The sequence below is a fragment of the Phyllostomus discolor genome, chromosome 6 (assembly GCF_004126475.2).
Source record: "Phyllostomus discolor isolate MPI-MPIP mPhyDis1 chromosome 6, mPhyDis1.pri.v3, whole genome shotgun sequence".
Lineage (NCBI taxonomy): Eukaryota > Metazoa > Chordata > Mammalia > Chiroptera > Phyllostomidae > Phyllostomus > Phyllostomus discolor.
This window is the reverse complement of record NC_040908.2, coordinates 128,552,235-128,560,977: the sequence shown is the minus strand read 5'-3', so window position 1 is coordinate 128,560,977 and position 8,743 is coordinate 128,552,235. Positions and strand designations below refer to the sequence as shown.

The 8,743-nt window shown below is 44.3% G+C and overlaps 1 pseudogene; it reads left to right on the top strand.

Moving 5' to 3' along the window:
• Nucleotides 1-282: 282 nt before the first annotated feature.
• On the top strand, nucleotides 283-1,878 carry LOC114498963 (annotated as a pseudogene).
• Nucleotides 1,879-8,743: the final 6,865 nt, after the last annotated feature.

Below are 8,743 nucleotides of genomic sequence, written 5' to 3'. Positions count from 1 at the left end.
TTTTCCCCAGAATTGAACAAAAAAAAAAAATCCTTAGGAATAAAAGAAATTTACATGCCGTCAAATCACTATTTAAGGATGTTGGGGGAGGGGAAATTTCAGCAGAAGTAAGAAAGAAGTCCCTCCTCCAGCCTGTGGGGGCCGAGAAGGTTTTGATCTGAGCCCTTCGATTCCAGTCAGCTGAGGGAAGGAAGAGCCCTTGATGCTGCGTGGTGTCAGGGGTGATTCCCCAGTGCCCACCTTCCTGTTCGCACCCCTGATTACCCACCCACAAGAGTCCTCATGACCTTTCTTCGAAAGAACCCACAGTGCCCACCTGCTCAACCCTTTCAGACCCACAGTGAGGCCCAGGGCCTGGAGGGTGCACCGATCTCCGAGGCTCTGCAGGAGACCTGTCTCTGCTCCCACCCTCTGATGCCTGGCAATGTGAAGGAGGCTCCTGAGGCTGGTATGCCCGGCGCTCCCTAGAGTCCTCAGAGTTTCTGCTCATCTTCCGTTGCCATCACAGCCACATCATGAGCAGATTAGATGAGGGCTCCAGCAGCCAGGAAGAGGAAGATAGCACCTCACGTGCTGGGCCCATAGATGCTCCAGATAAGAATGTGAATTTCATGTTGCTCAATTATCATATAAAAAAGAGCCAATAACTAAGGCGAATATGTTGAAGATTGTCATTAAAAAAGTACAAAAACAGCCTTGGCCTGGTAGCTCAGTTGGTTAGAGCGTCATCCCACTACACCAAGGTTGTGGATTTGATCTCTGGGCAGGGCAAATGCAGGAAGCAACCAATGAATGCATAAATAAGTGGAACAACAAATTAATGTCTCCCTCTTTCCCTCTCTCTCCCCTGCCCCCACTCTTCCTCTCTCTCTAAAGTCGATTTTTTTTCCACATAAACTTGTTCATTGAGATCTTCTGAGAGCCTCTGAGCTCATGGAGATGATATTTGGCCTTGATGTGAAGGAAGTGGCTCCCACCAACCACTACTGTGGCCTCCCCCTCAAAATGGACCTCACCTATGGGGGGATGCTGCATGGTGAAAAGCATGTGCAGTAGACTGGCATCCTGATACTTATCCTGGGTGTGATCTTTACGAAGGAAAACCTTGTCACCGAAGAGGAAGTCTGGGAAGTTCTGAATGGATGGGGATATAAAGTGGGAGGAAGCACTTCATCTTTGGAAAGCCCAGGGAACTCACCACCAAAGATTTCATGAAAGAAAAATACCTGGAGTACCAGCAGTGCCAAGAGGGGACTTGCACAATATGAATTCCCGTGGGGCCCAAGAGCCCATGCTGAAACCACCAAGATGCAAGACCTGGAGTTTCTGACCAAGGTTCACGGGACTGATTCAAGCTCTTTCCCATCTCAGTATGAGGAGGCTTTGCAAGATCAACGAGAGGGAGCCCGAGCAGAACTTCAGCCAGGGCTGTCTCTACTTCCATGGCCACTGCCAGTTCTAAGGCCAAGCCCAGCAGCTCCCCCCACACCCAGGGAAGCCAGGGACAGTCTCTTCATGCATTGTATGATGAGGCAGTTAGTGCCTACAGAATTTAGGTCTGAGATGGAACTGAAAGGAGCACAGTGTATATGCCTATGTGTTTTTATTTTATACGTGTAACTTGAAAATTTATTCTTTTATTTTTTTGACATCTGTGTTATTGAAATAGTATTTTTATGTAGATTTAATTAGCTTAAAAATATCCAGGTTTATAATGATATTGCTTACACATTTAATGAGGTTTAGTAGTAAGAGCTTTGTTGTTTTTTTAAAAATTATGAAACTATCTCACGTTGTTATCTAGGATAAGATAAACGTTGCTATAGACATTTACTGAAATTGTGAGAGAAATCAGTTTTAAGATAGCTGGGTTCAAGAAACAGATCAAATAAAAGATTGTCAATTTATTGCCCTCATACCTTTGTGTGTATGTGTGTTTTTAAGGATTTTATTTATTCATCCTTAGAGAGAGGGGAAAGGAAGGAGAAAGATAGGGAGAGAAACATCAGTGTGTGGTTGTTCCTCACGCAAACCCACTGGGGACCCGGCCTGCAACCCAGACATGTGCCCTGACTGGGAACCGAACCAGTAACCCCTTGGTCCGCAGCCCATGCTCAATACACTGAGCCATACCGGCCAGGGCCTTTTTGTGCTTGTTTTAATAAAATTAAACAATGTATGGTTGAATTTGCTTAATTTGTTTGTGAATGTATGAGAAATATATCTCAGTAAATAAGAAATTCTTACCATTCACAGGCCCTTATTAAATGAACTATTGGATTTTGATTCCAACACTCTTTAACATCTCTGAAATCATGATACATAGTACAATCAACTGGCAACTTTTATTTTTTGTTTTGTTTTCCCTTTGACAAGAAGTCTAAATTTTTATTTGCTCAGGTTTCTGTGTTCTGATTTTAGTGTATCTTCAGACTTTCCACCAGCTGTGTAAACCTCCTCTCTAGCATATTTAGTCCCATTAGGCACCCAGTCTCTTCTATCCACTAGAATATCTCCCCGGAGCCGCCTGCCCTGCTCCGGTATGAACTGGCTGTCCTCTAAGCCTGTGGCGTCATCGTCATCCTGGATTCTCCATTCACCCTCGTTTGGGGACTTCCTCCCTCTTGTGAAGAGGACCTAGTCTCCTGGTTCCTATTCTTCCTCCCTCTTGGTTTAGTCCTGGTTTTAGTGGAGCAGATTCTCCCGTTCTGTCCCAAAAGTGCATTGGAGGTAACATTTTTTGAGACCTTGCGTATCTGAAAATAGTTTTCTACCCTCACTTGATAGCTTGGTAGTGTTAGGATTCTGAGTTGGAAATTATTTTTTCCTCAGTATTTTGAAGGCATATTTCTATTGCCTCTTAGCGAGACGATAGAAATGAGAACATTGAGAATTCAGATGCATTCTCTGATATTTGAGCCTTTGTAGAAAACTGTTCTTTCTCTCTGAAAGGTTTCAGGAACATCTTCTCCACATTCTTCTGGAATTTCTCTGTGGAGTACCAATTTTCGTTCACTCAGCTAGACATTAATAGACTCTTTCATCTTTTATGATGGGACCTTCCTTCCAGCTCCAAGTCTTATGGAAGCCAAAGCTTCACCTCCTGTTGCCATATCAACATTAAAATCCCATCCTCCATGCCTAGGACCTATGCTGTTTCAGCATGAGATCCTGCTCACCATACTAGCTTTGGGCTCCTTTTCGGTTTGTGGCCCCTGGTAATTCCCCTTTCTCATTTTCAAGTTGCCCCAGCGATGCAACAGCTTTACATTTCATATATAGGCCGACCACTTGCAAATGACATGTCCACACGGGACTCCTCCAAACCAGCACAGGCAGCTGCCCCTGATATCTCCACATGCAGGTCCAGGAGAAAACGCACACTTAACATTTCAAATCAGAACTCCTGACAATCCCCCTAAACCTGCCCCTTCCTCAGTCTTCGGCTTCTCAGTGAACATCATTCTTCCAAGGACTCCAAGTGAAAACCTCAGAACCACCTTTGGCTCTTCCCTGTCTCACACACACAATGCCATCAGCAAGTCCTCCCTGGGCATGTTTACCTGCCAAACACGTCCAGAAACTGGTGAGTTCTCACAATCTCCATTGCTAACACCTTGGTCCAAACCACCATCACATCTTGCCTCGATTATTGAAATAGCTTTCAATGCACTAGTGCTGGACAGTCACTTTGGTGTCTCCAGTGAGCTGTAGCTTCTGTATTCATGCCGCTGAGTGCACTTTTCCTTGAATCTGGGCTGACCTTGTACCCTGCTGTAAATAAGAGAATGTGGCAGAACTGATGCTTGTTAGCGACAAGCCTAAGCCTTAGGAAGTCCTGGCAGCTTCGACTTGTGCACGTCTGGAAGCCCCAAGCTGCCGTGTAAGAAATCTGGTTTCACTGTTGGAGAGGCCACACAAAGAAGGAGAGGCTAGAGACCACCTGGAGGTGGACTGAGGAATTCAGCCAACAGCAAGACCCAAGCTGTGAGAATATGACCCCAGGGTTGCCAGTACAGCCAGCCCCCAACTATTTGTGAACACACAGTGGACATTCCAGGCCAAGCAGAAGTTGCTAGCCCTACTGTACTTAGTCTGAATTCCTCCCGGTCCACAGAACAACGAGCAATAATAAAAGCTTGTTGTTTGCCCTGCCCAGAGTGGCTCAGTTGGTTGAAGTGTCGTCCCATAACTGAAGGGTTGCTGCTGATTCCCAGTCAGGGCATTTGCCTGGGTTGCGGGTTTGGTCCCGTTTGAGTGCAGGTGCACACGATTCCCCGTCCAGACACACATGATCCCCAGTCTGATTGGGAGGCAACCATTCAAAGCTTCTCTCGCATCAGTGTTTCTCTCTCTCCCTCTCTCTCTAAAAGCAATGAAAAAAGTTTGTTGTTTAAACCTCTAAGTTATAGGGTAGTTTATTTTGCCACAATATATAGCCCAAACTCCAGTGTCACTGCTTCCTCCTTCACACACCCTCCCCCTCAGCCTCTTCACCGTTCAGCAGCCGGGGAGATTCTTCTAAAATAGGGGCAGTCATATTGCTCCTCTGTTCCAAATGCTTCAGTGCTTCTCCTCTCACTCAGAGTAAAACCAAGATCTATTTTTTTACAATATTACTTGAATTTATTGGGGTGACACTCGTTAATAAAATTATATAGGTTCCTGGGGTATAATTCTATAATACCATCTGTATGAAACCAAAATCTTTACCACAGCCTCAAATCCCAGCGGAGGCAAACAAAGGCCAGTGGGCAAATCCTCGTACTGTCAAAAAGAAAAGTTTTACGCTTAAGGGTTGTTTAGAAATAAAAAATAAGAGGAAGAATACTCAATGGAGACCATATACATAGCCTGCAAAGCTTAAATGTATGACCCATGGACATGAACTAAGGGGGGGAATGCTGGTGGGAGGGGCAGTGCTGAGTAGAGGGGAATAAAGGGGAGAAAGAAATGGGACAACTGTAATAGCATAATCAATAAAATATACTTAAAAAAAAGAAATGCATAGAGGCCTCCACAAAGTGCCAAGAACAGAATACATCCATGAAGAAAGCAGACGAAGGTTCCTGTCCACATGGAATTTACATTTTAGTGACAGAATATAGAAAATAAGTCAAGACAACAAAAATAAAAAATACATACTACATAGTAATACAAGAAAGCAAAAAAAAAAAAAACCCCAAATCCAAAAACCTGTGAGAGTTAGTGTTTGTGGGGGAGACAGTAATTTTAAATAACGTGGTCGGAAAAGGCCCACTGAGAAGGGACATTTGAGTAAAGACCTGAGGGAAGAGGAGAGGGACATTCCAGGCAGTGAAACAGCAGGGGTGAAGACCCGAGGGCAAGCACATACCTGGCTGGTTGGAATAACCTCAAGAAACTGCAAGAAATCACAAGAAAGGCAGTCTTCCTGGAGCTAGGTAAGCAAAGTTGTTGTGCAAGGGTAGGCTATGAACCCAGGGTCATCAAGGGGTCAGATTATGTAGGGCAGAGGTTAACCACTTTCTCTGAAAAGTGCCAGATTGTCTTCTCCATTTCCTATACTGTTCTTAACCTCCCCCTGCCTATTCTGTACCTACTATTTATGATTCTTATCCCCTGTACCTTTTCTCCCATTCTCTCCCTCTCCACTCCCCGCTGATAACCCTCCATGTGATCATCATTTCTGTGCCTCTGTTCCTGTTCTAGTGGTTTGCTTAGTTTGTTTTTGTTTTTAGGTTTGGTTATTGATAGTTGTGAGTTTGTTGTCATTTTACTGTTCGTATTTTTTATCATCTTCTTTTTCTTAGATAAGGACCTTTAACATTTCATATAACAAGGGCTTGGTGATGATGAACTCCTTTGACTTGACCTTATCTGGGAAGCACTTTATCTGCCCTTCCATTCTAAATGATAGGTTGCTGGATGGAGTAATCTTGGGTGTAGGGCTTTTCCTTTCATGACTTTGAATATTTCTTTCCAGCCCCTTCTTGCCTACAAGATTTCTTTTGGGAAATCAGCTGATAGTATTATGGGCACTCTTCTGTAGGTAATTGTCTCCTTTACTCTTGCTGCTTTTAAGATTTTCTCCTTACCTTTAATCTTGGATAATGTAATTGTGATGTGCCTTAGGGTGTGCCTCCTTGGGTCCAACTTCTTTGGAACTCTCTGAGCTTCCTGGACTTCCTGGAAGTCTGTTTCCTTTGCCAGATTGGGGAAGTTCTCCTTCATTATTTGTTCAAATAAGTTTTCAATTGCTTGCTCTTCCACTTCTCCTTCTGGTGCCCTTATGATTTGGATACTGAAACATGTAAAGTTGTCCCAGAGGTTCCTAAGCCCCTTCTCATTTTTCTTGTTTCTTGAATTCTTGTTTCTTCATTCTGTTCTGGTTGAATGTTTATTTCTTCCTTCTGCTCCAAATTGTTGATTTGAATCCTGGTTTTCTTCCCTCCACTGTTGGTTCCCTATATATTTTTCTTTATTTCACTTTCCATAGCCTTCATTTTTTCCTCTATTTTGCAAACATACTCAACCATTTCTGTGAGCATCCTGATTACCAGTGTTTTGAACTCTGCATCTGACAGGTTGTTCTACAGTTCAGTTGTACTTTTGATGTCACTTAGTTGTTTTTCTGGAGTTTTGATCTGTTCTTTCATTTGGGCCATATATCTTAGTCTTGGTGCACCTGTTACGTTGTAAGGGGCAGAGCCCTAGGTATTTGCCAGGGCAGAGCAACCCACTTTGCTGTGTTGTGGCACTATATGTGGGGGAGGGGTCAGAGAGGGAACAATGCTGCTTGCTTGTCTCTTAGCCAGCTTTCAGTCACTTTTCCTGCTACCCACAAGCAAATGGGCCCTTCTGGTGCTGATTCTGGAATGGGTAGGTTTGTGTATGTTATAGAACCCTGTGGGTCTCTCTAACAAACTCTCCTAAGAGGCAGGAAGTTTCTCCTGCTGCCATAATCCCCATAGCCAAAGGTTTTGAGGCTTCCTTTTCAGACACTGGAACCCTGGACTGCACAGTCTGTCTTGCTCCCCAGTTGTTCCTCCCAGTTTATCTGCACGCACCTGTGGGACTGTCAGCTGCCACCTCTCCTGCATGGTCCTCTAGCTGCTGCCTTGCCATGTCCTCTCCACCCCTCCTACCGATCTGGATGAATGTTTCTTCTTTGACTCCTTGGTTATCAGACTTCCATACAGTTTGATTTTCTGGCAGTTATGGTTGTTTTTTGTTCTTAAATTTGTTGCTGTCCTTCTTTTGGTTGTACAAGGAGGCAAAGTATATCTACCTACACCTCCATCTTGGCCAGAACTCTCTATGTATTTCTTGAATGTCCTTATGAGTCATACAAACCACCACATCCCTCTGTTTTCTGTGCAGCACCTGTCACTGATCGATACTGTATGTAGGAATTTGTCCATGAACTCATGAGAGCCAGGACCACAGAACAATACTCAACAAATATAAAGTATCTGATGTAATATTTATTCAATAAATAAATACATCTCCCACATATATCTTAAAAGAGTGAGTGGTAAATGAGAAAGTAGAAACGTGGTAAGTCGACAACTTTTTCAATAGTTTTTACTATGAACGAGAGCAGAGAAATGGGATGGTGGCTGGGTGAGAATGTAAGGTCAAGGGAGGATTAAAAATGGGGATACAAGGAATAGTCCAGGTTGCCACAATCAACCACACAGGGGAAAGGAGGGGATTAGGAAAACTGAGTTCTCAGAGACAGGAGAGCAATGGGATGCAGAGCAGAGGAGGGGAGGCTGGCTGCTGACGTGCAGAGACCCATTCCTCCATTGAACAGGAGGAGAGAGTGGCCTCCAGCAGAGTTAGAGCCTTGGCGGTGGAAGATGAGGGAGTTGAGTTCCCTTCCCCTGGCTTGTGGTTCCTCACTGATGTGTGGGAGGTGAGGTTATCTGCTGAGGAGAGAATCGATATTGGAGGTGTGAGAAGAGAGGACAGACAGAACATAGAGGAAGACAGAGAACGTACTAGGGAAATGCGAAAGGACAGCCAGGCGGTTACTGAGGGCAGATCCAGGGTCTGTAATCACAAATTTAAATGGAAGCTGGCAGCCCGGTCAGTAATTTTTCTTGAGGAGCATCTACCTGCTTGGTTGTAAGTGCAGAAGAGGCAGGGTAGGGTTCAATCATGGTAACTGGAGCCAAGCAATGGTTCTCAGTGTGTGGTCTCCAGACCAACAGCATCAGAATCATTGAAAACTGGTAAGAAATGTAAATTCTCAGGCCTCACCACAGCCCTCCTGAATCAGAAATGCTGCAAGCAGTGTCCAGCAAACTGTGGTTTAACAAGCCCTCCAGGTGAGTCTGGTGCTGTGCCCAGTCCAGTCTGACCAGCGCTGCAGGAGAAGAAAATAACAAGAGAGCTGAGGATACTTACAAGGGAGTGATTAGAATGCCAGGCTACAAAGTCTTAATTAGAAATGAAAGGCAGTAACATGAGGGGGCTAGCCAAAGGTCATAAAATGGTGGGGTCAATACCTTAGAATATAATAAGGTCAAATAATTGTAGTGTGATGTGTTTATTTTCAGCTTTGCCACAGCAAATTACTACAAACTAAGTGGCTTTAAAAAAAAAAAACATCCACCAATTATCTCTTCATTCTGTAGGTCAGAAGTGCAGCCGACAGTCTGGCTTAGTGGGGTCCTCTGTTCAGTCTCGTAGAGGCTGAACCAGCGTGTTGAGGGGGCTGGATTCCTTTCTGGAGACTGTAGAGATAAATCTTTTC